Here is a 24,541-nt window from a genome sequence, read left to right on the forward strand (position 1 = left end):
ACACTGAAGCAGTCAATTAAACCTGGTTTCGATCAATATTTCAGAGGATAACACCGGTTAGGTCTGGGTTAGGTCTGGGAAATGCGCGCATCTGGCTTATTCTTTCGCCTTCTTCGCATACTTGTTGGCCAGATCCTGGGTTTTTTTCGTGTTTGAATCACGTAGGAATGTGGTAACACACTGAAGCAGTCAATTAAACCTGGTTTCGATCAATATTTTAGAGGATAACACCGGTTAAGTCGGGGTTAGGTCCGGGATATGCCCGCATCTGGCTCATGATTTTGCCTTCTTCGCATACTTGTTGGCCAGATCCTGGGTTTTTTTCGTGTTTGAATAACGTAGTAATGTGGTAACACACTGAGGCTGTCAATTAAACCTGGTTTCGATCAATATTTTAGAGGATAACACCGGTTAGGTCTGGGTTAGGTCTGGGTTATGCCCGCATCTGGCTCATGATTTTGCCTTCATCGCATACTTGTTGGCCAGATCCAGGGTTTTTTCCGTGTTTGAATCACGTAGGAATGTGGTAACACACTGAAGCAGTCAATTAAACCTGGTTTCGATCAATATTTTAGAGGATAACACCGGTTAGGTCTGGGTTAGGTCCGGGATATGCCCGCATCTGGCTCATGATTTTGCCTTCTTCGCATACTTGTTGGCCAGATCCTGGGTTTTTTTCGTGTTTGAATAACGTAGTAATGTGGTAACACACTGAGGCTGTCAATTAAACCTGGTTTCGATCAATATTTTAGAGGATAACACCGGTTAGGTCTGGGTTAGGTCTGGGTTATGCCCGCATCTGGCTCATGATTTTGCCTTCATCGCATACTTGTTGGCCAGATCCAGGGTTTTTTCCGTGTTTGAATCACGTAGGAATGTGGTAACACACTGAAGCAGTCAATTAAACCTGGTTTCGATCAATATTTCAGAGGATAACACCGGTTAGGTCTGGGTTAGGTCTGGGAAATGCGCGCATCTGGCTTATACTTTCGCCTTCTTCACATACTTGTTGGCCAGATCCTGGGTTTTTTTCGTGTTTGAATCACGTAGGAATGTGGTAACACACTGAAGCAGTCAATTAAACCTGGTTTCGATCAATATTTTAGAGGATAACACCGGTTAGGTCTGGGTTAGGTCCGGGATATGCCCGCATCTGGCTCATGATTTTGCCTTCTTCGCATACTTGTTGGCCAGATCCTGGGTTTTTTTCGTGTTTGATCACGTAGTAATGTGGTAACACACTGAAGCAGTCAATAAAACCTGGTTTCGATCAATATTTTAGAGGATAACACCGGTTAGGTCTGGGTTAGGTCTGGGAAATGCGCGCATCTGGCTTATTCTTTCGCCTTCTTCGCATACTTGTTGGCCAGATCCTGGGTTTTTTTCGTGTTTGAATCACGTAGGAATGTGGTAACACACTGAAACAGTCAATTAAACCTGGTTTCGATCAATATTTTAGAGGATAACACCGGTTAGGTCGGGGTTAGGTCCGGGATATGCCCACATCTGGCTCGTGATTTTGCCTTCTTCACATACTTGTTGGCCAGATCCTGGGTTTTTTTCGTGTTTGAATCACGTAGGAATGTGGTAACACCCTGAAGCAGTCAATTAAACCTGGTTTCGATCAATATTTTAGAGGATAACACCGGTTAGGCCTGGGTTAGGTCTGGGATATGCGCGCATCTGGCTTATGCTTTCGCCATTTTCGCAAACTTGATGGCCAGATCCTGGGTTTTTTCCGTGTTTGAATCACGTAGTAATGTTGTACCACACTGAGGCAGTCAATTAATCCTGGATTCGGACAGTATTTTAGAGGATAACACCGGTTAGGTCGGGGTTAGGTCCGGGATATGCCCGCATCTGGCTCATGATTTTGCCTTCTTCGCTTACTTGTTGGCCAGATCCTGGGTTTTTTTCGTGTTTGAATCACGTAGTAAAGTGGTAACACACTGAGGCTGTCAATTAAACCTGGTTTCGATCAATATTTTAGAGGATAACACCGGTTAGGTCTGTGTTAGGTCTGGGTTATGCCCGCATCTGGCTCATGATTTTGCCTTCTTCGCATACTTGTTGGCCAGATCCTGGGTTTTTTCCGTGTTTGAATCACGTAGTAATGTGGTAACACACTGAAGCAGTCAATTAAACCTGGTTTCGATCAATATTTCAGAGGATAACACCGGTTAGGTCTGGGTTAGGTCTGGGAAATGCGCGCATCAGGCTTATTCTTTCGCCTTCCTCGCATACTTGTTGGCCAGATCCTGGGTTTTTTTCGCGGATGAATCACGTAGGAATGTGGTAACACACTGAAGCAGTCAATTAAAGCTGGTTTCGATCAATATTTTAGAGGATAACACCGGTTAGGTCTGGGTTAGGTCTGGGTCATGCCCGCTTCTGGCTCATGATTTTGCCTTCTCCGCATACTTGTTGGCCAGATCTTGGGTTTTTTTCGAGTTTGAATCACGTAGTAATGTGGTAACACACTGAAGCAGTCAATTAAACCTGGTTTCGATCAATATTTTAGAGGATAACACCGGTTAGGTCTGGGTTAGGTCTGGGTTATGCCCGCATCCGACACATGATTTTGCCTTCATCGCATACTTGTTGGCCAGATCCTGGGTTTTTTCCGTGTTTGAATCACGTAGTAATGTGGTAACACACTGAAGCAGTCAATTAAACCTGGTTTCGATCAATATTTCAGAGGATAACACCGGTTAGGTCTGGGTTAGGTCTGGGAAATGCGCGCATCTGGCTTATTCTTTCGCCTTCTTCGCATACTTGTTGACCAGATCCTGGGTTTTTTTCGTGTTTGAATCACGTAGGAATGTGGTAACACACTGAAGCAGTCAATTAAAGCTGGTTTCGATCAATATTTTAGAGGATAACACCGGTTAGGTCTGGGTTAGGTCTGGGTTATGCCCGCATCTGGCTCATGATTTTGCCTTCTTCGCATACTTGTTGGCCAGATCCTGGGTTTTTTTCGTGTTTGATCACGTAGTAATGTGGTAACACACTGAAGCAGTCAATAAAACCTGGTTTCGATCAATATTTTAGAGGATAACACCGGTTAGGTCTGGGTTAGGTCTGGGATTTGCGCGCATCTGGCTTATACTTTCGCCTTTTTCGCAAACTTGTTGGCCAGATCCTGGGTATTTCCCGTGTTTCAATCACGTAGTAATGTGGTAACACACTGAAGCAGTCAATTAAACCTGGTTTCGATCAATATTTCAGAGGATAACACCGGTTAGGTCTGGGTTAGGTCTGGGTTATGCCCGCTTCTGGCTCATGATTTTGCCTTCTCCGCATGCTTGTTGGCCAGATCTTGGGTTTTTTCGTGTTTGAATCACGTAGTAATGTGGTAACACACCGAAGCAGTCAATTAAACCTGGTTTCGATCAATATTTTCGAGGATAACACCGGTTAGGTCTGGGTTAGGTCTAGGTTATGCCCGCATCCGGCTCATGATTTTGCCTTCATCGCATACTTGTTGGCCAGATCCTGGGTTTTTTCCGTGTTTGAATCACGTAGTGATGTGGTAACACACTGAAGCAGTCAATTAAACCTGGTTTCGATCAATATTTCAGAGGATAACACCGGTTAGGTCTGGGTTAGGTCTGGGAAATGCGCGCATCTGGCTTATTCTTTCGCCTTCTTCGCACACTTGTTGGCCAGATCCTGGGTTTTTTTCGTGTTTGAATCACGTAGGAATGTGGTAACACACTGAAGCAGTCAATTAAACCTGGTTTCGATCAATATTTTAGAGGATAACACCGGTTAGGTCGGGGTTAGGTCCGGGATATGCACGCATCTGGCTCATGATTTTGCCTTCTTCGCATACTTGTTGGCCAGATCCTGGGTTTTTTTCGTGTTTGAATCACGTAGTAATGTGGTAACGCACTGAGGCTGTCAATTAAACCTGGTTTCGATCAATATTTTAGAGGATAACACCGGTTAGGTCTGGGTTAGGTCTGGGTTATGCCCGCATCTGGCTCATGATTTTGCCTTCATCGCATACTTGTTGGCCAGATCCTGGGTTTTTTCCGTGTTTGAATCACGTAGTAATGTGGTAACACACTGAAGCAGTCAATTAAACCTGGTTTCGATCAATATTTTAGAGGATAACACCGGTTAGGTCGGGGTCAGGTCCGGGATATGCCCGCATCTGGCTCATGATTTCGCCTTCTTCGCATACTTGTTGGCCAGATCCTGGGTTTTTTCCGTGTTTGAATCACGTAGTAATGTGGTAACACACTGAAGCAGTCAATTAAACGTTGTTTCGATCAATATTTCAGAGGATAACACCGGTTAGGTCTGGGTTAGGTCTGGGAAATGCGCGCACCTGGCTTATACTTTCGCCTTCATCGCATACTTGTTGGCCAGATCCTGGGTTGTTTCCGTGTTTGAATCACGTAGTAATGTGGTAACACACTGAAGCAGTCAATTAAACCTGGTTTCGATCAATATTTCAGAGGATAACACCGGTTAGGTCTGGGTTAGGTCTGGGAAATGCGCGCATCTGGCTTATTCTTTCGCCTTCTTCGCATACTTGTTGGCCAGATCCTGGGTTTTTTTCGCGTTTGAATCACGTAGGAATGTGGTAACACACTGAAGCAGTCAATTAAACCTGGTTTCGATCAATATTTTAGAGGATAACACCGGCTAGGTCTGGGTTAGGTCCGGGATACGCCCGCATCTGGCTCATGATTTTGCCTTCTTCGCATACTTGTTGGCCAGATCCTGGGTTTTTTTCGTGTTTGACTCACGTAGTAATGTGGTAACACACTGAAGCTGTCAATTAAACCTGGTTTCGATCAATATTTTAGAGGATAACACCGGTTAGGTCTGGGTTAGGTCTGGGTCATGCCCGCTTCTGGCTCATGATTTTGCCTTCTCCGCATACTTGTTGGCCAGATCTTGAGTTTTTTTCGTGTTTGAAACACGTAGTAATGTGGTAACACACTGAAGCAGTCAATTAAACCTGGTTTCGATCAATATTTTAGAGGATAACACCGGTTAGGTCTGGGTTAGGTCTGGGTTATGCCCGCATCCGGCTCATGATTTTGCCTTCATCGCATACTTGGTGGCCAGATCCTGGGTTTTTTCCGTGTTTGAATCACGTAGTAATGTGGTAACACACTGAAGCAGTCAATTAAACCTGGTTTCGATCAATATTTCAGAGGATAACACCGGTTAGGTCTGGGTTAGGTCTGGGAAATGCGCGCATCTGGCTTATTCTTTCGCCTTCTTCGCATACTTGTTGGCCAGATCCTGGGTTTTTTTCGTGTTTGAATCACGTAGGAATGTGGTAACACACTGAAGCAGTCAATTAAACCTGGTTTCGATCAATATTTTAGAGGATAACACCGGTTAGGTCGGGGTTAGGTCCGGGATATGCCCGCATCTGGCTCATGATTTTGCCTTCTTCGCATACTTGTTGGCCAGATCCTGGGTTTTTTTCGTGTTTGAATCACGTAGTAATGTGGTAACACACTGAAGCAGTCAATTAAACCTGGTTTCGATCAATATTTCAGAGGATAACACCGGTTAGGTCTGGGTTAGGTCTGGGTTATGCCCGCTTCTGGCTCATGATTTTGCCTTCTCCGCATACTTGTTGGCCAGATCTTGGGTTTTTTTCGTGTTTGAATCACGTAGTAATGTGGTAACACACTGAAGCAGTCAATTAAACCTGGTTTCGATCAATATTTTGGAGGATAACACCGGTTAGGTCTGGGTTAGGTCTGGGTTATGCCCGCATCCGGCTCATGATTTTGCCTTCATCGCATACTTGTTGGCCAGATCCTGGGTTTTTTCCGTGTTTGAATCACGTAGTAATGTGGTAACACACTGAGGCTGTCAATTAAACCTGGTTTCGATCAATATTTTAGAGGATAACACCGGTTAGGTCTGGGTTAGGTCTGGGTTATGCCCGCATCTGGCTCATGATTTTGCCTTCATCGCATACTTGTTGGCCAGATCCTGGGTTTTTTCCGTGTTTGAATCACGTAGTAATGTGGTAACACACTGAAGCAGTCAATTAAACCTGGTTTCGATCAATATTTCAGAGGATAACACCGGTTAGGTCTGGGTTAGGTCTGGGAAATGCGCGCATCTGGCCTATTCTTTCGCCTTCTTCGCATACTTGTTGGCCAGATCCTGGGTTTTTTTCGTGTTTGATCACGTAGTAATGTGGTAACACACTGAAGCAGTCAATAAAACCTGGTTTCGATCAATATTTTAGAGGATAACACCGGTTAGGTCTGGGTTAGGTCTGGGATTTGCGCGCATCTGGCTTATACTTGCGCCTTTTTCGCAAACTTGTTGGCCAGATCCTGGGTATTTTCCGTGTTTCAATCACGTAGTAATGTGGTAACACACTGAAGCAGTCAATTAAACCTGGTTTCGACCAATATTTCAGAGGATAACACCCGTTAGGTCTGGGTTAGGTCTGGGTTATGCCCGCTTCTGGCTCATGATTTTGCCTTCTCCGCATACTTGTTGGCCAGATCTTGGGTTTTTTTCGTGTTTGAATCACGTAGTAATGTGGTAACACACTGAAGCAGTCAATTAAACCTGGTTTCGATCAATATTTTAGAGGATAACACCGGCTAGGTCTGGGTTAGGTCTGGGTTATGCCCGCATCCGGCTCATGATTTTGCCTTCATCGCATACTTGTTGGCCAGATCCTGGGTTTTTTCCGTGTTTGAATCACGTAGTAATGTGGTAACACACTGAAGCAGTCAATTAAACCTGGTTTCGATCAATATTTCAGAGGATAACACCGGTTAGGTCTGGGTTAGGTCTGGGAAATGCGCGCATCTGGCTTATTCTTTCGCCTTCTTCGCATACTTGTTGGCCAGATCCTGGGTTTTTTTCGTGTTTGAATCACGTAGTAATGTGGTAACACACTGAAGCAGTCAATTAAACCTGGTTTCGATCAATATTTTAGAGGATAACACCGGCTTGGTCTGGATTAGGTCTGGGTTATGCCCGCATCCGGCTCATGATTTTGCCTTCATCGCATACTTGTTGGCCAGATCCTGGGTTTTTTCCGTGTTTGAATCACGTAGTAATGTGGTAACACACTGAAGCAGTCAATTAAACCTGGTTTCGATTAATATTTCAGAGGATAACTCCGGTTAGGTCTGGGTTAGGTCTGGAAATACGCGCATCTGGCTTATTCTTTCGCCTTCTTCGCATACTTGTTGGCCAGATCCTGGGTTTTTTTCGTGTTTGAATCACGTAGGAATGTGGTAACACACTGAAGCAGTCAATTAAACCTGGTTTCGATCAATATTTTAGAGGATAACACCGGTTAGGTCGGGGTTAGGTCCGGGATATGCCCGCATCTGGCTCATGATTTTGCCTTCTTCGCATACTTGTTGGCCAGATCCTGGGTTTTTTTCGTGTTTGAATCACGTTGTAATGTGGTAACACACTGAGGCTGTCAATTAAACCTGGTTTCGATCAATATTTTAGAGGATAACACCGGTTAGGTCTGGGTTAGGTCTGGGTTATGCCCGCATCTGGCTCATGATTTTGCCTTCTTCGCATACTTGTTGGCCAGATCCAGGGTTTTTTTCGTGTTTGAATCACGTAGGAATGTGGTAACACACTGAAGCAGTCAATTAAACCTGGTTTCGATCAATATTTTAGAGGATAACACCGGTTAGGTCGGGGTTAGGTCCGGGATATGCCCGCATCTGGCTCATGATTTTGCCTTCTTCGCATACTTGTTGGCCAGATCCTGGGTTTTTTTCGTGTTTGAATCACGTAGTAATGTGGTAACACACTGAGGCTGTCAATTAAACCTGGTTTCGATCAATATTTTAGTGGATAACACCGGTTAGGTCTGGGTTAGGTCTGGGTTATGCCCGCATCTGGCTCATGATTTTGCCTTCTTCGCATACTTGTTGGCCAGATCCTGGGTTTTTTCCGTGTTTGAATCACGTAGTAATGTGGTAACACACTGAAGCAGTCAATTAAACCTGGTTTCGATCAATATTTCAGAGGATAACACCGGTTAGGTCTGGGTTAGGTCTGGGAAATGCGCGCATCTGGCTTATACTTTCGCCTTCATCGCATACTTGTTGGCCAGATCCTGGGTTTTTTCCGTGTTTGAATCACGTAGTAATGTGGTAACACACTGAAGCAGTCAATTAAACGTTGTTTCGATCAATATTTCAGAGGATAACACCGGTTAGGTCTGGGTTAGGTCTGGGAAATGCGCGCATCAGGCTTATTCTTTCGCCTTCCTCGCATACTTGTTGGCCAGATCCTGGGTTTTTTTCGCGTTTGAATCACGTAGGGATGTGGTAACACACTGAAGCAGTCAATTAAACCTGGTTTCGATCAATATTTTAGAGGATAACACCGGTTAGGTCTGGGTTAGGTCCGGGATATGCCCGCATCTGGCTCATGATTTTGCGTTCTTCGCATACTTGTTGGCCAGATCCTGGGTTTTTTTCGTGTTTGAATCACGTAGTAATGTGGTAACACACTGAAGCTGTCAATTAAACCTGGTTTCGATCAATATTTTAGAGGATAACACCGGTTAGGTCTGGGCTAGGTCTGGGTCATGCCCGCTTCTGGCTCATGATTTTGCCTTCTCCGCATACTTGTTGGCCAGATCTTGGGTTTTTTTCGTGTTTGAATCACGTAGTAATGTGGTAACACACTGAAGCAGTCAATTAAACCTGGTTTCGATCAATATTTTAGAGGATAACACCGGTTAGGTCTGGGTTAGGTCTGGGTTATGCCCGCATCCGGCTCATGATTTTGCCTTCATCGCATACTTGTTGGCCAGATCCTGGGTTTTTTCCGTGTTTGAATCACGTAGTAATGTGGTAACACACTGAAGCAGTCAATTAAACCTGGTTTCGATCAATATTTCAGAGGATAACACCGGTTAGGTCTGGGTTAGGTCTGGGAAATGCGCGCATCTGGCTTATTCTTTCGCCTTCTTCGCATACTTGTTGGCCAGATCCTGGGTTTTTTTCGTGTTTGAATCACGTAGGAATGTGGTAACACACTGAAGCAGTCAATTAAACCTGGTTTCGATCAATATTTTAAAGGATAACACCGGTTAGGTCGGGGTTAGGTCCGGGATATGCCTGCATCTGGCTCATGATTTTGCCTTCTTCGCATACTTGTTGGCCAGATCCTGGGTTTTTTTCGTGTTTGAATCACGTAGTAATGTGGTAACACACTGTGGCTGTCAATTAAACCTGGTTTCGATCAATATTTGAGAGGATAACACCGGTTAGGTCTGGGTTAGGTCTGGGTTATGCCCGCATCTGGCTCATGATTTTGCCTTCATCGCATACTTGTTGGCCAGATCCTGGGTTTTTTCCGTGTTTGAATCACGTAGTAGGTGGTAACACACTGAAGCAGTCAATTAAACCTGGTTTCGATCAATATTTCAGAGGATAACACCGGTTAGGTCTGGGTTAGGTCTGGGAAATGCGCGCATCTGGCTTATACTTTCGCCTTCTTCACATACTTGTTGGCCAGATCCTGGGTTTTTTTCGTGTTTGAATCACGTAGGAATGTGGTAACACACTGAAGCAGTCAATTAAACCTGGTTTCGATCAATATTTTAGAGGATAACACCGGTTAGGTCTGGGTAAGGTCCGGGATATGCCCGCATCTGGCTCATGATTTTGCCTTCTTCGCATACTTGTTGGCCAGATCCTGGGTTTTTTTTGTGTTTGATCACGTAGTAATGTGGTAACACACTGAAGCAGTCAATAAAACCTGGTTTCGATCAATATTTTAGAGGATAACACCGGTTAGGTCTGGGTTAGGTCTGGGATTTGCGCGAATCTGGCTTATACTTTCGCCTTTTTCGCAAACTTGTTGGCCAGATCCTGGGTATTTTCCGTGTTTCAATCACGTAGTAATGTGGTAACACACTGAAGCAGTCAATTAAACCTGGTTTCGATCAATATTTCAGAGGATAACACCGGTTAGGTCTGGGTTAGGTCTGGGTTATGCCCGCTTCTGGCTCATGATTTTGCCTTCTCCGCATACTTGTTGGCCAGATCTTGGGTTTTTTTCGTGTTTGAATCACGTAGTAATGTGGTAACACACTGAAGCAGTTAATTAAACCTGGTTTCGATCAATATTTTAGAGGATAACACCGGTTAGGTCTGGGTTAGGTCTGGGTTATGCCCGCATCCGGCTCATGATTTTGCCTTTATCGCATACTTGTTGGCCAGATCCTGGGTTTTTTCCGTGTTTGAATCACGTAGTAATGTGGTAACACACTGAAGCAGTCAATTAAACCTGGTTTCGATCAATATTTCAGAGGATAACACCGGGTAGGTCTGGGTTAGGTCTGGGAAATGCGCGCATCTGGCTTATTCTTTCGCCTTCTTCGCATACTTGTTGGCCAGATCCTGGGTTTTTTCGTGTTTGAATCACGTAGGATTGTGGTAACACACTGAAGCAGTCAATTAAACCTGGTTTCGATCAATATTTTAGAGGATAACACCGGTTAGGTCGGGATTAGGTCCGGGATATGCCCGCATCTGGCTCATGATTTTGCCTTCTTCGCATACTTGTTGGTCAGATCCTGGGTTTTTTTCGTGTTTGAATCACGTAGTAATGTGGTAACACACTGAGGCTGTCAATTAAACCTGGTTTCGATCAATATTTTAGAGGATAACACCGGTTAGGTCTGGGTTAGGTTTGGGATTTGCGCGCATCTGGCTTAAACTTTCGCCTTTTTCGCAAACTTGTTGGCCAGATCCTGGGTATTTTCCGTGTTTCAATCTCGTAGTAATGTGGTAACACACTGAAGCAGTCAATTAAACCTGGTTTCGATCAATATTTCAGAGGATAACACAGGTTAGGTCTGGGTTAGGTCTGGGTTATGCCCGCATCTGGCTCATGATTTTGCCTTCTTCGCATACTTGTTGGCCAGATCCTGGGTTTTTTCCGTGTTTGAATCACGTAGTAATGTGGTAACACACTGAAGCAGTCAATTAAACCTGGTTTCGATCAATATTTCAGAGGATAACACCGGTTAGGTCTGGGTTAGGTCTGGGAAATGCGCGCATCTGGCTTATACTTTCGCCTTCATCGCATACTTGTTGGCCAGATCCTGGGTTTTTTCCGTGTTTGAATCACGTAGTAATGTGGTAACACACTGAAGCAGTCAATTAAACGTTGTTTCGATCAATATTTCAGAGGATAACACCGGTTAGGTCTGGGTTAGGTCTGGGAAATGCGCGCATCAGGCTTATTCTTTCGCCTTCCTCGCATACTTGTTGGCCAGATCCTGGGTTTTTTTCGCGTTTGAATCACGTAGGGATGTGGTAACACACTGAAGCAGTCAATTAAACCTGGTTTCGATCAATATTTTAGAGGATAACACCGGTTAGGTCTGGGTTAGGTCCGGGATATGCCCGCATCTGGCTCATGATTTTGCGTTCTTCGCATACTTGTTGGCCAGATCCTGGGTTTTTTTCGTGTTTGAATCACGTAGTAATGTGGTAACACACTGAAGCTGTCAATTAAACCTGGTTTCGATCAATATTTTAGAGGATAACACCGGTTAGGTCTGGGCTAGGTCTGGGTCATGCCCGCTTCTGGCTCATGATTTTGCCTTCTCCGCATACTTGTTGGCCAGATCTTGGGTTTTTTTCGTGTTTGAATCACGTAGTAATGTGGTAACACACTGAAGCAGTCAATTAAACCTGGTTTCGATCAATATTTTAGAGGATAACACCGGTTAGGTCTGGGTTAGGTCTGGGTTATGCCCGCATCCGGCTCATGATTTTGCCTTCATCGCATACTTGTTGGCCAGATCCTGGGTTTTTTCCGTGTTTGAATCACGTAGTAATGTGGTAACACACTGAAGCAGTCAATTAAACCTGGTTTCGATCAATATTTCAGAGGATAACACCGGTTAGGTCTGGGTTAGGTCTGGGAAATGCGCGCATCTGGCTTATTCTTTCGCCTTCTTCGCATACTTGTTGGCCAGATCCTGGGTTTTTTTCGTGTTTGAATCACGTAGGAATGTGGTAACACACTGAAGCAGTCAATTAAACCTGGTTTCGATCAATATTTTAAAGGATAACACCGGTTAGGTCGGGGTTAGGTCCGGGATATGCCTGCATCTGGCTCATGATTTTGCCTTCTTCGCATACTTGTTGGCCAGATCCTGGGTTTTTTTCGTGTTTGAATCACGTAGTAATGTGGTAACACACTGAGGCTGTCAATTAAACCTGGTTTCGATCAATATTTAAGAGGATAACACCGGTTAGGTCTGGGTTAGGTCTGGGTTATGCCCGCATCTGGCTCATGATTTTGCCTTCATCGCATACTTGTTGGCCAGATCCTGGGTTTTTTCCGTGTTTGAATCACGTAGTAGGTGGTAACACACTGAAGCAGTCAATTAAACCTGGTTTCGATCAATATTTCAGAGGATAACACCGGTTAGGTCTGGGTTAGGTCTGGGAAATGCGCGCATCTGGCTTATACTTTCGCCTTCTTCACATACTTGTTGGCCAGATCCTGGGTTTTTTTCGTGTTTGAATCACGTAGGAATGTGGTAACACACTGAAGCAGTCAATTAAACCTGGTTTCGATCAATATTTTAGAGGATAACACCGGTTAGGTCTGGGTAAGGTCCGGGATATGCCCGCATCTGGCTCATGATTTTGCCTTCTTCGCATACTTGTTGGCCAGATCCTGGGTTTTTTTTGTGTTTGATCACGTAGTAATGTGGTAACACACTGAAGCAGTCAATAAAACCTGGTTTCGATCAATATTTTAGAGGATAACACCGGTTAGGTCTGGGTTAGGTCTGGGATTTGCGCGAATCTGGCTTATACTTTCGCCTTTTTCGCAAACTTGTTGGCCAGATCCTGGGTATTTTCCGTGTTTCAATCACGTAGTAATGTGGTAACACACTGAAGCAGTCAATTAAACCTGGTTTCGATCAATATTTCAGAGGATAACACCGGTTAGGTCTGGGTTAGGTCTGGGAAATGCGCGCATCTGGCTTATTCTTTCGCCTTCTTCGCATACTTGTTGGCCAGATCCTGGGTTTTTTTCGTGTTTGAATCACGTAGGAATGTGGTAACACACTGAAGCAGTCAATTAAACCTGGTTTCGATCAATATTTTAGAGGATAACACCGGTTAGGTCGGGGTTAGGTCCGGGATATGCCCGCATCTGGCTCATGATTTTGCCTTCTTCGCATACTTGTTGGCCAGATCCTGGGTTTTTTTCGTGTTTGAATCACGTAGTAATGTGGTAACACACTGAAGCAGTCAATTAAACCTGGTTTCGATCAATATTTCAGAGGATAACACCGGTTAGGTCTGGGTTAGGTCTGGGTTATGCCCGCTTCTGGCTCATGATTTTGCCTTCTCCGCATACTTGTTGGCCAGATCTTGGGTTTTTTTCGTGTTTGAATCACGTAGTAATGTGGTAACACACTGAAGCAGTCAATTAAACCTGGTTTCGATCAATATTTTGGAGGATAACACCGGTTAGGTCTGGGTTAGGTCTGGGTTATGCCCGCATCCGGCTCATGATTTTGCCTTCATCGCATACTTGTTGGCCAGATCCTGGGTTTTTTCCGTGTTTGAATCACGTAGTAATGTGGTAACACACTGAGGCTGTCAATTAAACCTGGTTTCGATCAATATTTTAGAGGATAACACCGGTTAGGTCTGGGTTAGGTCTGGGTTATGCCCGCATCTGGCTCATGATTTTGCCTTCATCGCATACTTGTTGGCCAGATCCTGGGTTTTTTCCGTGTTTGAATCACGTAGTAATGTGGTAACAGACTGAAGCAGTCAATTAAACCTGGTTTCGATCAATATTTCAGAGGATAACACCGGTTAGGTCTGGGTTAGGTCTGGGAAATGCGCGCATCTGGCCTATTCTTTCGCCTTCTTCGCATACTTGTTGGCCAGATCCTGGGTTTTTTTCGTGTTTGATCACGTAGTAATGTGGTAACACACTGAAGCAGTCAATAAAACCTGGTTTCGATCAATATTTTAGAGGATAACACCGGTTAGGTCTGGGTTAGGTCTGGGATTTGCGCGCATCTGGCTTATACTTGCGCCTTTTTCGCAAACTTGTTGGCCAGATCCTGGGTATTTTCCGTGTTTCAATCACGTAGTAATGTGGTAACACACTGAAGCAGTCAATTAAACCTGGTTTCGACCAATATTTCAGAGGATAACACCCGTTAGGTCTGGGTTAGGTCTGGGTTATGCCCGCTTCTGGCTCATGATTTTGCCTTCTCCGCATACTTGTTGGCCAGATCTTGGGTTTTTTTCGTGTTTGAATCACGTAGTAATGTGGTAACACACTGAAGCAGTCAATTAAACCTGGTTTCGATCAATATTTTAGAGGATAACACCGGCTAGGTCTGGGTTAGGTCTGGGTTATGCCCGCATCCGGCTCATGATTTTGCCTTCATCGCATACTTGTTGGCCAGATCCTGGGTTTTTTCCGTGTTTGAATCACGTAGTAATGTGGTAACACACTGAAGCAGTCAATTAAACCTGGTTTCGATCAATATTTCAGAGGATAACACCGGTTAGGTCTGGGTTAGGTCTGGGAAATGCGCGCATCTGGCTTATTCTTTCGCCTTCTTCGCATACTTGTTGGCCAGATCCTGGGTTTTTTTCGTGTTTGAATCACGTAGTAATGTGGTAACACACTGAAGCAGTCAATTAAACCTGGTTTCGATCAATATTTTAGAGGATAACACCGGCTTGGTCTGGATTAGGTCTGGGTTATGCCCGCATCCGGCTCATGATTTTGCCTTCATCGCATACTTGTTGGCCAGATCCTGGGTTTTTTCCGTGTTTGAATCACGTAGTAATGTGGTAACACACTGAAGCAGTCAATTAAACCTGGTTTCGATCAATATTTCAGAGGATAACTCCGGTTAGGTCTGGGTTAGGTCTGGAAATACGCGCATCTGGCTTATTCTTTCGCCTTCTTCGCATACTTGTTGGCCAGATCCTGGGTTTTTTTCGTGTTTGAATCACGTAGGAATGTGGTAACACACTGAAGCAGTCAATTAAACCTGGTTTCGATCAATATTTTAGAGGATAACACCGGTTAGGTCGGGGTTAGGTCCGGGATATGCCCGCATCTGGCTCATGATTTTGCCTTCTTCGCATACTTGTTGGCCAGATCCTGGGTTTTTTTCGTGTTTGAATCACGTTGTAATGTGGTAACACACTGAGGCTGTCAATTAAACCTGGTTTCGATCAATATTTTAGAGGATAACACCGGTTAGGTCTGGGTTAGGTCTGGGTTATGCCCGCATCTGGCTCATGATTTTGCCTTCTTCGCATACTTGTTGGCCAGATCCAGGGTTTTTTTCGTGTTTGAATCACGTAGGAATGTGGTAACACACTGAAGCAGTCAATTAAACCTGGTTTCGATCAATATTTTAGAGGATAACACCGGTTAGGTCGGGGTTAGGTCCGGGATATGCCCGCATCTGGCTCATGATTTTGCCTTCTTCGCATACTTGTTGGCCAGATCCTGGGTTTTTTTCGTGTTTGAATCACGTAGTAATGTGGTAACACACTGAGGCTGTCAATTAAACCTGGTTTCGATCAATATTTTAGTGGATAACACCGGTTAGGTCTGGGTTAGGTCTGGGTTATGCCCGCATCTGGCTCATGATTTTGCCTTCTTCGCATACTTGTTGGCCAGATCCTGGGTTTTTTCCGTGTTTGAATCACGTAGTAATGTGGTAACACACTGAAGCAGTCAATTAAACCTGGTTTCGATCAATATTTCAGAGGATAACACCGGTTAGGTCTGGGTTAGGTCTGGGAAATGCGCGCATCTGGCTTATACTTTCGCCTTCATCGCATACTTGTTGGCCAGATCCTGGGTTTTTTCCGTGTTTGAATCACGTAGTAATGTGGTAACACACTGAAGCAGTCAATTAAACGTTGTTTCGATCAATATTTCAGAGGATAACACCGGTTAGGTCTGGGTTAGGTCTGGGAAATGCGCGCATCAGGCTTATTCTTTCGCCTTCCTCGCATACTTGTTGGCCAGATCCTGGGTTTTTTTCGCGTTTGAATCACGTAGGGATGTGGTAACACACTGAAGCAGTCAATTAAACCTGGTTTCGATCAATATTTTAGAGGATAACACCGGTTAGGTCTGGGTTAGGTCCGGGATATGCCCGCATCTGGCTCATGATTTTGCGTTCTTCGCATACTTGTTGGCCAGATCCTGGGTTTTTTTCGTGTTTGAATCACGTAGTAATGTGGTAACACACTGAAGCTGTCAATTAAACCTGGTTTCGATCAATATTTTAGAGGATAACACCGGTTAGGTCTGGGCTAGGTCTGGGTCATGCCCGCTTCTGGCTCATGATTTTGCCTTCTCCGCATACTTGTTGGCCAGATCTTGGGTTTTTTTCGTGTTTGAATCACGTAGTAATGTGGTAACACACTGAAGCAGTCAATTAAACCTGGTTTCGATCAATATTTTAGAGGATAACACCGGTTAGGTCTGGGTTAGGTCTGGGTTATGCCCGCATCCGGCTCATGATTTTGCCTTCATCGCATACTTGTTGGCCAGATCCTGGGTTTTTTCCGTGTTTGAATCACGTAGTAATGTGGTAACACACTGAAGCAGTCAATTAAACCTGGTTTCGATCAATATTTCAGAGGATAACACCGGTTAGGTCTGGGTTAGGTCTGGGAAATGCGCGCATCTGGCTTATTCTTTCGCCTTCTTCGCATACTTGTTGGCCAGATCCTGGGTTTTTTTCGTGTTTGAATCACGTAGGAATGTGGTAACACACTGAAGCAGTCAATTAAACCTGGTTTCGATCAATATTTTAAAGGATAACACCGGTTAGGTCGGGGTTAGGTCCGGGATATGCCTGCATCTGGCTCATGATTTTGCCTTCTTCGCATACTTGTTGGCCAGATCCTGGGTTTTTTTCGTGTTTGAATCACGTAGTAATGTGGTAACACACTGTGGCTGTCAATTAAACCTGGTTTCGATCAATATTTGAGAGGATAACACCGGTTAGGTCTGGGTTAGGTCTGGGTTATGCCCGCATCTGGCTCATGATTTTGCCTTCATCGCATACTTGTTGGCCAGATCCTGGGTTTTTTCCGTGTTTGAATCACGTAGTAGGTGGTAACACACTGAAGCAGTCAATTAAACCTGGTTTCGATCAATATTTCAGAGGATAACACCGGTTAGGTCTGGGTTAGGTCTGGGAAATGCGCGCATCTGGCTTATACTTTCGCCTTCTTCACATACTTGTTGGCCAGATCCTGGGTTTTTTTCGTGTTTGAATCACGTAGGAATGTGGTAACACACTGAAGCAGTCAATTAAACCTGGTTTCGATCAATATTTTAGAGGATAACACCGGTTAGGTCTGGGTAAGGTCCGGGATATGCCCGCATCTGGCTCATGATTTTGCCTTCTTCGCATACTTGTTGGCCAGATCCTGGGTTTTTTTTGTGTTTGATCACGTAGTAATGTGGTAACACACTGAAGCAGTCAATAAAACCTGGTTTCGATCAATATTTTAGAGGATAACACCGGTTAGGTCTGGGTTAGGTCTGGGATTTGCGCGAATCTGGCTTATACTTTCGCCTTTTTCGCAAACTTGTTGGCCAGATCCTGGGTATTTTCCGTGTTTCAATCACGTAGTAATGTGGTAACACACTGAAGCAGTCAATTAAACCTGGTTTCGATCAATATTTCAGAGGATAACACCGGTTAGGTCTGGGTTAGGTCTGGGTTATGCCCGCTTCTGGCTCATGATTTTGCCTTCTCCGCATACTTGTTGGCCAGATCTTGGGTTTTTTTCGTGTTTGAATCACGTAGTAATGTGGTAACACACTGAAGCAGTTAATTAAACCTGGTTTCGATCAATATTTTAGAGGATAACACCGGTTAGGTCTGGGTTAGGTCTGGGTTATGCCCGCATCCGGCTCATGATTTTGCCTTTATCGCATACTTGTTGGCCAGATCCTGGGTTTTTTCCGTGTTTGAATCACGTAGTAATGTGGTAACACACTGAAGCAGTCAATTAAACCTGGTTTCGATCAATATTTCAGAGGATAACACCGGGTAGGTCTGGGTTAGGTCTGGGAAATGCGCGCATCTGGCTTATTCTTTCGCCTTCTTCGCATACTTGTTGGCCAGATCCTGGGTTTTTTCGTGTTTGAATCACGTAGGATTGTGGTAACACACTGAAGCAGTCAATTAAACCTGGTTTCGATCAATATTTTAGAGGATAACACCGGTTAGGTCGGGATTAGGTCCGGGATATGCCCGCATCTGGCTCATGATTTTGCCTTCTTCGCATACTTGTTGGTCAGATCCTGGGTTTTTTTCGTGTTTGAATCACGTAGTAATGTGGTAACACACTGAGGCTGTCAATTAAACCTGGTTTCGATCAATATTTTAGAGGATAACACCGGTTAGGTCTGGGTTAGGTTTGGGATTTGCGCGCATCTGGCTTAAACTTTCGCCTTTTTCGCAAACTTGTTGGCCAGATCCTGGGTATTTTCCGTGTTTCAATCTCGTAGTAATGTGGTAACACACTGAAGCAGTCAATTAAACCTGGTTTCGATCAATATTTCAGAGGATAACACAGGTTAGGTCTGGGTTAGGTCTGGGTTATGCCCGCATCTGGCTCATGATTTTGCCTTCTTCGCATACTTGTTGGCCAGATCCTGGGTTTTTTCCGTGTTTGAATCACGTAGTAATGTGGTAACACACTGAAGCAGTCAATTAAACCTGGTTTCGATCAATATTTCAGAGGATAACACCGGTTAGGTCTGGGTTAGGTCTGGGAAATGCGCGCATCTGGCTTATACTTTCGCCTTCATCGCATACTTGTTGGCCAGATCCTGGGTTTTTTCCGTGTTTGAATCACGTAGTAATGTGGTAACACACTGAAGCAGTCAATTAAACGTTGTTTCGATCAATATTTCAGAGGATAACACCGGTTAGGTCTGGGTTAGGTCTGGGAAATGCGCGCATCAGGCTTATTCTTTCGCCTTCCTCGCATACTTGTTGGCCAGATCCTGGGTTTTTTTCGCGTTTGAATCACGTAGGGATGTGGTAACACACTGAAGCAGTCAATTAAACCTGGTTTCGATCAATATTTTAGAGGATAACACCGGTTAGGTCTGGGTTAGGTCCGGGATATGCCCGCATCTGGCTCATGATTTTGCGTTCTTCGCATACTTGTTGGCCAGATCCTGGGTTTTTTTCGTGTTTGAATCACGTAGTAATGTGGTAACACACTGAAGCTGTCAATTAAACCTGGTTTCGATCAATATTTTAGAGGATAACACCGGTTAGGTCTGGGCTAGGTCTGGGTCATGCCCGCTTCTGGCTCATGATTTTGCCTTCTCCGCATACTTGTTGGCCAGATCTTGGGTTTTTTTCGTGTTTGAATCACGTAGTAATGTGGTAACACACTGAAGCAGTCAATTAAACCTGGTTTCGATCAATATTTTAGAGGATAACACCGGTTAGGTCTGGGTTAGGTCTGGGTTATGCCCGCATCCGGCTCATGATTTTGCCTTCATCGCATACTTGTTGGCCAGATCCTGGGTTTTTTCCGTGTTTGAATCACGTAGTAATGTGGTAACACACTGAAGCAGTCAATTAAACCTGGTTTCGATCAATATTTCAGAGGATAACACCGGTTAGGTCTGGGTTAGGTCTGGGAAATGCGCGCATCTGGCTTATTCTTTCGCCTTCTTCGCATACTTGTTGGCCAGATCCTGGGTTTTTTTCGTGTTTGAATCACGTAGGAATGTGGTAACACACTGAAGCAGTCAATTAAACCTGGTTTCGATCAATATTTTAAAGGATAACACCGGTTAGGTCTGGGTTAGGTCTGGGTTATGCCCGCATCCGGCTCATGATTTTGCCTTCATCGCATACTTGTTGGCCAGATCCTGGGTTTTTTCCGTGTTTGAATCACGTAGTAATGTGGTAACACACTGAAGCAGTCAATTAAACCTGGTTTCGATCAATATTTCAGAGGATAACACCGGTTAGGTCTGGGTTAGGTCTGGGAAATGCGCGCATCTGGCTTATTCTTTCGCCTTCTTCGCATACTTGTTGGCCAGATCCTGGGTTTTTTTCGTGTTTGAATCACGTAGGAATGTGGTAACACACTGAAGCAGTCAATTAAACCTGGTTTCGATCAATATTTTAAAGGATAACACCGGTTAGGTCGGGGTTAGGTCCGGGATATGCCTGCATCTGGCTCATGATTTTGCCTTCTTCGCATACTTGTTGGCCAGATCCTGGGTTTTTTTCGTGTTTGAATCACGTAGTAATGTGGTAACACACTGAGGCTGTCAATTAAACCTGGTTTCGATCAATATTTGAGAGGATAACACCGGTTAGGTCTGGGTTAGGTCTGGGTTATGCCCGCATCTGGCTCATGATTTTGCCTTCATCGCATACTTGTTGGCCAGATCCTGGGTTTTTTCCGTGTTTGAATCACGTAGTAGGTGGTAACACACTGAAGCAGTCAATTAAACCTGGTTTCGATCAATATTTCAGAGGATAACACCGGTTAGGTCTGGGTTAGGTCTGGGAAATGCGCGCATCTGGCTTATACTTTCGCCTTCTTCACATACTTGTTGGCCAGATCCTGGGTTTTTTTCGTGTTTGAATCACGTAGGAATGTGGTAACACACTGAAGCAGTCAATTAAACCTGGTTTCGATCAATATTTTAGAGGATAACACCGGTTAGGTCTGGGTAAGGTCCGGGATATGCCCGCATCTGGCTCATGATTTTGCCTTCTTCGCATACTTGTTGGCCAGATCCTGGGTTTTTTTTGTGTTTGATCACGTAGTAATGTGGTAACACACTGAAGCAGTCAATAAAACCTGGTTTCGATCAATATTTTAGAGGATAACACCGGTTAGGTCTGGGTTAGGTCTGGGATTTGCGCGAATCTGGCTTATACTTTCGCCTTTTTCGCAAACTTGTTGGCCAGATCCTGGGTATTTTCCGTGTTTCAATCACGTAGTAATGTGGTAACACACTGAAGCAGTCAATTAAACCTGGTTTCGATCAATATTTCAGAGGATAACACCGGTTAGGTCTGGGTTAGGTCTGGGTTATGCCCGCTTCTGGCTCATGATTTTGCCTTCTCCGCATACTTGTTGGCCAGATCTTGGGTTTTTTTCGTGTTTGAATCTCGTAGTAATGTGGTAACACACTGAAGCAGTTAATTAAACCTGGTTTCGATCAATATTTTAGAGGATAACACCGGTTAGGTCTGGGTTAGGTCTGGGTTATGCCCGCATCCGGCTCATGATTTTGCCTTTATCGCATACTTGTTGGCCAGATCCTGGGTTCTTTCCGTGTTTCAATCACGTAGTAATGTGGTAACACACTGAAGCAGTCAATTAAACCTGGTTTCGATCAATATTTCAGAGGATAACACCGGGTAGGTCTGGGTTAGGTCTGGGAAATGCGCGCATCTGGCTTATTCTTTCGCCTTCTTCGCATACTTGTTGGCCAGATCCTGGGTTTTTTCGTGTTTGAATCACGTAGGATTGTGGTAACACACTGAAGCAGTCAATTAAACCTGGTTTCGATCAATATTTTAGAGGATAACACCGGTTAGGTCGGGATTAGGTCCGGGATATGCCCGCATCTGGCTCATGATTTTGCCTTCTTCGCATACTTGTTGGTCAGATCCTGGGTTTTTTTCGTGTTTGAATCACGTAGTAATGTGGTAACACACTGAGGCTGTCAATTAAACCTGGTTTCGATCAATATTTTAGAGGATAACACCGGTTAGGTCTGGGTTAGGTTTGGGATTTGCGCGCATCTGGCTTAAACTTTCGCCTTTTTCGCAAACTTGTTGGCCAGATCCTGGGTATTTTCCGTGTTTCAATCTCGTAGTAATGTGGTAACACACTGAAGCAGTCAATTAAACCTGGTTTCGATCAATATTTCAGAGGATAACACAGGTTAGGTCTGGGTTAGGTCTGGGTTATGCCCGCATCTGGCTCATGATTTTGCCTTCTTCGCATACTTGGCCAGATCCTGGGTTTTTTTCGTGTTTGAATCGCGTAGTAATGTGGTAACACACTGAAGCTGTCAATTAAACCTGGTTTCGATCAATATTTTAGAGGATAACACCGGTTAAGTCTGGGTTAGGTCTGGGATATGCGCGCATCTGGCTTACACTATCACCTTTTTCGCAAACTTGTTGGCCAGATCCTGGGTTTTTTCCGTGTTTAATCACGTAGTAATGTGGTAACACACTGAAGCAGTCAATAAAACCTGGTTTCGATCAATATTTTAGAGGATAACACCGGTTAGGTCTGGGTTAGGTCTGGGTTATGCACGCATCTGGCTCATGATTTTGCCTTCATCGCATACTTGTTGGCCAGATCCTGGGTATTTTCCGTGTTTCAATCTCGTAGTAATGTGGTAACACACTGAAGCAGTCAATTAAACCTGGTTTCGATCAATATTTCAGAGGATAACACCGGTTAGGTCTGGGTTAGGTCTGGGAAATGCGCGCATCTGGCTTATACTTTCGCCTTCTTCACATACTTGTTGGCCAGATCCTGGGTTTTTTTCGTGTTTGAATCACGTAGGAATGTGGTAACACACTGAAGCAGTCAATTAAACCTGGTTTCGATCAATATTTTAGAGGATAACACCGGTTAGGCCTGGGTTAGGTCCGGGATATGCCCGCATCTGGCTCATGATTTTGCCTTCTTCGCATACTTGTTGGCCAGATCCTGGGTTTTTTTCGTGTTTGATCACGTAGTAATGTGGCAACACACTGAAGCAGTCTATAAAACCTGGTTTCGATCAATATTTTAGAGGATAACACCGGTTAGGTCTGGGTTAGGTCTGGGATTTGCGCGCATCTGGCTTAAACTTTCGCCTTTTTCGCAAACTTGTTGGCCAGATCCTGGGTATTTTCCGTGTTTCAATCTCGTAGTAATGTGGTAACACACTGAAGCAGTCAAGTAAACCTGGTTTCGATCAATATTTCAGAGGATAACACAGGTTAGGTCTGGGTTAGGTCTGGGTTATGCCCGCATCTGGCTCATGATTTTGCCTTCTTCGCATACTTGTTGGCCAGATCCTGGGTTATTTTCGTGTTTGAATCACGTAGTAATATGGTAACACATTGAAGCTGTCAATTAAACCAGGTGTCGATCAATATTTTAGAGGATAACACCGGTTAGGTCTGGGTTAGGTCTGGGTTATGCCCGCATCTGGCTCATGATTTTGCCTTCATCGCATACTTGTTGGCCAGATCCTGGGTTATTTTCGTGTTTGTATCACGTAGTAATATGGTAGCACACTGAAGCTGTCAATTAAACCTGGTTTCGATCAATATTTTAGAGGATAACACCGGTTAGGTCTGGGTTAGGTCCGGGATATGCCCGCATCTGGCTCATGATTTTGCCTTCTTCGCATACTTGTTGGCCAGATCCTGGGTTTTTTTCGTGTTTGAATCACGTAGTAATGTGGTAACACACTGAAGCTGTCAATTAAACCTGGTTTCGATCAATATTTTAGAGGATAACACCGGTTAGGTCTGGGTTAGGTCTGGGTTATGCCCGCATCAGGCTCATGATTTTGCCTTCTTCGCATACTTGTTGGCCAGATCCTGGGTTTTTTCCGTGTTTGATCACGTAGTAATGTGGTAACACACTGAAGCAGTCAATTAAACCTGGTTTCGATCAATATTTCAGAGGATAACACCGGTTAGGTCTGGGTTAGGTCTGGGTTATGCCCGCATCTGGCTCATGATTTAGCCTTCTTCGCATACTTGTTGGCCAGATCCTGGGTATTTTCCGTGTTTGAATCACGTAGTAATGTGGTAACACACTGAAGCAGTCAATTACCCCTGGTTTCGATCAATATTTCAGAGGATAACACCGGTTAGGTCTGGGTTAGGTCTGGATTTTGCCCGCATCTGGCTCATGATTTTGACTTCTTCGCATACTTGTTGGCCAGATCCTGTGTTTTTTCCGTGTTTGATCACGTAGTAATGTGGTAGCACACTGAAGCAGTCAATAAAACAAGGTTTCGATCAATATTTTAGAGGATAACACCGGTTAGGTCTGGGTTAGGTCTGGGATTTGCGCGCACCTGGCTTATACTTTCGCCTTTTTCGCATACTTGTTGGCCAGATCCCAGGTATTTTCCGTGTTTGAATCACGTAGTAATGTGGTAACACACTGAAGCTGTCAATTAAACCTGGTTTCAATCAATATTTTAGAGGATAACACCGGTTAGGTCTGGGTTAGGTCTGGGTTATGCGCGCATCTTATACTTTCACCTTCGTCGCATACTTGTTGGCCAGATCCTGGGTTTTTTTCGTGTTTGAATCACGTAGGAATGTGGTAACACACTGAAGCTGTCAATTAAACCTGGTTTCGATCAATATTTTAGAGGATAACACCGGTTAAGTCTGGGTTAGGTCTGGGATATGCGCGCATCTGGCTTACACTTTCACCTTTTTCGCAAACTTGTTGGCCAGATCCTGGGTTTT

This window comes from Colletes latitarsis, chromosome 3 (genome assembly GCF_051014445.1).
Source record: "Colletes latitarsis isolate SP2378_abdomen chromosome 3, iyColLati1, whole genome shotgun sequence".
In the NCBI taxonomy this organism is placed as follows: domain Eukaryota; kingdom Metazoa; phylum Arthropoda; class Insecta; order Hymenoptera; family Colletidae; genus Colletes; species Colletes latitarsis.